Below are 6,143 nucleotides of genomic sequence, written 5' to 3'. Positions count from 1 at the left end.
TATGATGTTTTAAAAAAATACATTATTAAATTTTTAATTAATTTAATATTAAAAAAACAAAAAATAAAAAAACAAAAAAAGAAGAAAATATATTAAATTTTTAATTAATTCAATATTAAAAACAAAATAAAACAAAAAAAATAAAAAACAAAAAAAGAAGAAAATTTTAAAAAATATAAAACCTAAAAAATTATGGAGGAAAAAATTAAAAAAACCAAAAAAAAAACATATAAAAAACTACAATATTTTTTGCACATGTTTTAGAGTATTTGTAATAAAAAGTAAAACAATAAAATAAGGAGTTATATATATATATATATATAAAAGCAGGGGAGTAAGCAATGCATTATATCAATAAAGATTAACATATAAAATTTACAATCTAAATAATAACTATAATCATAATAAATTAACCCCATTGAATAATCTGTTTCTTATCCTTTTTCTCCTTGTTTTAGTTGAGTTTAGGTTTTAATTGAGTTTAAATTAATCACAAACTTGATTACATTTAAAAGTAAATTAAAAGGTTATTAAAGAGTTAAATATAAAATTTAAAACATATATTGTATTATACTGGTTTTATTAAACTTTAATTAACAAAAAAATATACAATCCAGGTCAAAGACATAATTTAGATGTGATTTTTTTAAGCTAAATGATAAAAATATATATATATATTTCTAATTTTAAGTTCAGTAAAAAAAATAACAATAATAAAATGTAAATTGTATTTAAAAAAAATAAAAGGGGAAATGCATTAAATAATAAGGCTTGTATACCATCTTATCACATCAAAACTTTGATCAAAACTAATAACCAAATCAAGTCTTTTTTAAAAAAAATATTATATATTGAGATAATTTTAAAAAAAATGTCAAGAAGAAAAAAACCCATAAAGAGCTCCACACATCTTAGCCTTATATACATATAACCAATAACCAAATCAAGTCTTTAAAAAAAAAATTATATATTAAGATAATTTTTTAAAAAACTATATCAAGAAGAAAAAAACCCATAAAGAGCTCCGCACATATTAGCCTTTTTTTTATATATAACCAATAACCAAATCAAGTCTTTAAAAAAAAATATTATGTATTAAGATAAATTTTTTTAAAAAATGTCAAGAAGAAAAAAAGTCATAAAGAGCTCCGCATATCTTGGCCTTGTATGTATATATTTGTTTTAAAAAAATAAATAACTTACTGTTTACCCCTATTTTTCATATAAAAAAATATAACAACTTATTAGTTTTTTGACTATATTATGGACACCATGAAAGTGATTGAAAAATCAAGATAGACCTGTTTTACCCCCTAAAAATCAATGTAACTCATCCTAATTTTTAAAAAAAAAAACAATACTCAAGACACTCTTAAAAAACCTATAAACCAATTTATCAGCTCAAAAAACCCCAAAACAATTCTAAAACTTGAAATCAATTGATTTTAATATATTGTTTTTGGTAATATTAAAAATTTGAGCAACCACCATCAATATACAATTTTTAAATGGAACTCGTATATACCATGATAAATTAATTTGGTAGTTGAAATATACATAAATGATAATTTTGTTTCTACATTCGGATGCAAGAAAACTCTTTTACTCACAAACCAAGGCTTGAAAAACAATAAAAATAGAGTTTCATATCAAAATTGATTTTAGAAAAGCACAGGGGCTGAATAGTTCGAATTTTTTAATTTGGAGGACCAAGTTAAGCTATTCATGTCAACTTTAATATACATCATTTTTTTAGCACCCTTTCCATGTTGGTCCTATTTCTTTCAATTTTATCCATAGATAATAAATAGAGGGTAATTGACTATTAACTTTGCAATTAAAAAACTCATTTGATAAAAATAAAGTTAAGAGGCAGAATAAAAAGAATTTAAAAAAATATTTTAATCCACAATGCATTCCAAATATGTAAACGGTGTCTAACACGGTTCAACATCACCTTTCACATGAGCTTTCATGTTGTGCAGTTGCTCATTATTTTTGCTGGAAAATTATTCTAACTTTTTTAACTGGAATTTTAGAATAGTCTACTGGGCTCTTATACCTGTATCTATAGGCCTGGTCATTATAAAATTCCGTCACTTATTTACTTTTCGCGTCACGTTGTGCAGGTGAGAGAGCTTGACAGGAGGGACAAAGCTGAAGATCTCAAATGTAGATGGATTGATGGTGATCGAAATACTTGACTGTTGAGTGTTAAATCAATACCATAGTTTTTAAATGCTGACTCGTGACAAGTCCAGAGATATATAGATTAATTTAATACCATAGTTTTTAAATCCTGACTCGTGACAAGTCGGCTATTTGATATTGAAGTTAAATTTATTATTTTATAAAAAAAAATATTATGTATTAAGATAAATGTTTAAAAAAAATGTCAAGAAAAAAAAAATCACAAAGAGCTCTGCACATCTTAACCTTGTATATATATATTTATTTTTTAAAAAATAAATAACTTACTGTTTATCCCTGTTTTTCATATAAAAAAAATATAACAACTTATTAGTTTTTTTATTATATTATGGACACCATGAAAGTGATTGAAAAATCAAGATAGACCTGTTTTACCCCCTAAAAATCAATGTAACTCATCCTAATTTTTAAAAAAAAAAACAATACTCAAGACACTCTTAAAAAACCTATAAACCAATTTATCAGCTCAAAAAACCCTAAAACAATTCTAAAACTTGAAATCAATTGATTTTAATATATTGTTTTTGGTAATATTAAAAATTTGAGCAACCACCATCAATACACAATTTTTAAATGGAACTCTTGTATACCATGATAAATTAATTTGGTAGTCGAAATATACATAAATGATAATTTTTTTTCCATATTGGATGCAAGAAAACTCTTTTACTCACAAACCAAGGCTTGAAAAACCATAAAAATAGAGTTTTGTATCAAAATTGATTTTAGAAAAGCATTGGGGGCTGAATACTTTGAATTTTTTAATTTGGAGGACTAAGTTGAGCTATTCATGTCAACTTTAAATACATCATTTTTTTAGCACCCTTTCCATGTTGGTCCTATTTCTTTCAATTTTATCCATAGATAATAAATAGAGGGTAATTGACTATTAACTTTGCAATTAAAAAACTCATTTGATAAAAATAAAAGTTAAGAGACAGAATAAAAAAAAAATTAAAAATTATTATTATCTATAATGTATTCCAAATGTGTAAACTGCGTCTAGCATGGTTCAACATCACCTTTTACATGAGCTTTCATGTTGTGCAGTTGCTCGTTATTTTTGCTAAAAAAATTATTCTGACTTTTTTAACTGAAATTTTAGAATAGTCTACTGGGCTCTTATACCTATATCTGTAGGCCTGGTCATTATAAAATTCAGCTACTTATTTACTTTTCTCGTCACGTTGTGCTGGTGAGAGAAAAAAATTAAAAGTAAAAAAATATCTAGACGGGGGGGATTTTTTTTTGGTGTTGTTATTAAACATGGACAACGAGTATATCTTAGAAACTCAACATTAAATGTTGGTTATCTGGTTTAAAAAAATGTCGTCTCGATTGTCAAGCCGAGTTAAGATGGGCCATTGAAGTTGTTAAAGGCTATTTGATATTGAAGTTAAATTTATTTTCTATTAAAATTTATTTATTTTATTTTAATTTATTTTAATATACCGATATTAAAAATAAATTTTAAAAAATAAAAAATACTATTTTAACGTATTTTAAAGTAAAAAAATATTTTAAAAAAGAATTATATTCCTAAATACCCTCTAAAATCAAACCTAATATTAAATATTGATCATGCAGGGAAAACTTTCATATAAATAATTTTAAATTTATTTTTTTAAAAAAAACAAGTTAATAAAATTAAAGGTTGATCTGCATAGGTTAACTGTAATAACAATATTTAAGTTACTTGCAGTGTAGTTATTTTTTTAACATTCGAGTGCGTGTCAATAAGCTAAAATTAAATCCAGAAGCTGTAAACTTCTTCTCCTGATTTTCATCGCCCTTGATTCGTGAGCGGGGAAGTAAGGTGGTCTGACTAGTAAATTATAGCAGGGAGTCCATGCTAGACTGATAAATTTCACACTATAATTTTAAGGGATATGATTTAAACCATCATATTTTAAATTTATTTTTTAAAAGTTATTAATTTAAGTTTTATAAACTTTAAAATTATTTAAAAAAATTATAATTATTAATTTTAAAATTTATAAAATTAATCATACACGACAGACTTCTATATTAATAATAATAAAAAATCACACGACAGACTTCTGGCGGTGAGCACTAAATCAAGCCATTCTTCATGCACGAGCCCGTCGACCATCTCCTCGCAGCTATTCGTCTAATATTGACGTGATTCCTCGACATCACATTGTATGCGAGATAATGTTAACACATGTAGGGGCTAGAAAAACCCATTTAAGTGGACTGAAATCAATTATATATTTGTAATAGTGTTTAATTTAAATTTAATTAACAACTTATTTTATTTATTTTTATTATCATCATCAACTTCCTTTTATTTCTTTAAATGTATATTGAAAAAATAGACGGATATATAAGTATAACTATATTTAACATTAAATTTTCTATATTTTAAATTGTAAATTAGAGTGGTTGGCTTCAAATTTAGTTTTATTTTATTTTATTCTTAGAGGTTAGATTATATTTGAAACTACGTTCTTAACCTTTGATATGATTTTAAATATGAAATTTTATTAAAATATATAAATTAAATTTAAATTTTGCGTGATAATATGATCGCCTACCCTAACATCGTACTTTAGGCGGCAAAATGATAATTCACTTGAACATCTTATTTAGCAGTGACGGTGCAAGCCACATGAACATCTTGCTTCATTTAATGGCGTGGCAATATGTAACGGTAACGTGACAGTCCATGATCTCGCGTGATTGTTAATTATTCCGTATAGTTATGTAGATTCATATAACTTAAAGGGTATATAACGACATACTAGCCATCATGTAATATAAGATAATAGACTCTAAGATCATACGAATATAAAAAAATAAAAATTGTTCACATTCTCTTATTTAACCTCGCTTTATTTATTGCATATTTCTTGTAAAAACATAATTATAAAGATTTTTTTCTCTGTTAAATTATTACAGTAGTTGTTTTCAAAAAAATATTAATTTTTTTATTTTATAAAATTTATTTTTGATCTCAATACATTAATATAATTTAAAATAAAACAATAATAATTCTTCACAAATTAAAACTTACTTTCAAACATTCCCACATTATCAAAGCATTTCATGGGCATATCACGAGACTTATTTTACACGTACGCACGAAGCCTACAGTCCTTCAAAATTTTGTACGAGTCCCAGCCCGAGTAGGCGAATATAAGAGGTGGTTGACAGCAATACAGCGTTATTTTTTATTTTAAAATATATTAATTTTTTTAAAAAAAATTACATCAAAATATCTGACAATACTAAAAAAATATTAAATTAAAATAAAAAATATTTTTTTAAAAGCATAAAAACAACTAAAATCAAGTTTAGTCTATTGAACCTTTTTAGATAAGTTTTATAAATTTTAAAATTATTATAAATTTATATAATTATTAATTTTAAATAAATTAACCTAAACAACCGCAATAATCTAAAAAAAAGTTCAGCCTACCGAGTAGTGAGGCCAGCATCAATTAATTCACGTGCGAAAACAAACTCATGATATTTGATTTAGTTGCGAACTTTCAAACCTTTATCTAAAAAAGAAAAATAAATACCTTTCTCCACTCTGCCACGGCGTGTGAGATCTTAATCGTTGAAATTGACACGCCATTTTGTTATGTAAAAGTCTAAATGGAAAACGACCTTAGCCAGCATTTTTATCGTTGCAGAGAAGGGGTGGCCTGGTTGCCGGTGCGTGTGTTCTCGAGCAGTTATTCTCCTCCACGGATTAAAAAGATAGTGGAGGGTCGGAGCCTGCTTTTCTTCCGCAAGTTTACCTGTTTGTTTCCACGTTTTAAAAATGTTTTTTTTTTTAAATTATTTTTTTTATTTTTTATTTTAAATTAATATATTTATAGTATTTTTAAATTATTTTGATGTGTTAATATTAAAATTAATTTTTAAAAAATAAAAAATTATTAATATACATTTCAACACAA

The sequence above is a fragment of the Populus euphratica genome, unplaced genomic scaffold (genome assembly GCF_000495115.2).
Source record: "Populus euphratica unplaced genomic scaffold, PopEup_1.0 scaffold5.1, whole genome shotgun sequence".
Taxonomy (NCBI): domain Eukaryota; kingdom Viridiplantae; phylum Streptophyta; class Magnoliopsida; order Malpighiales; family Salicaceae; genus Populus; species Populus euphratica.
Note: the sequence above shows the minus strand (reverse complement) of the source record.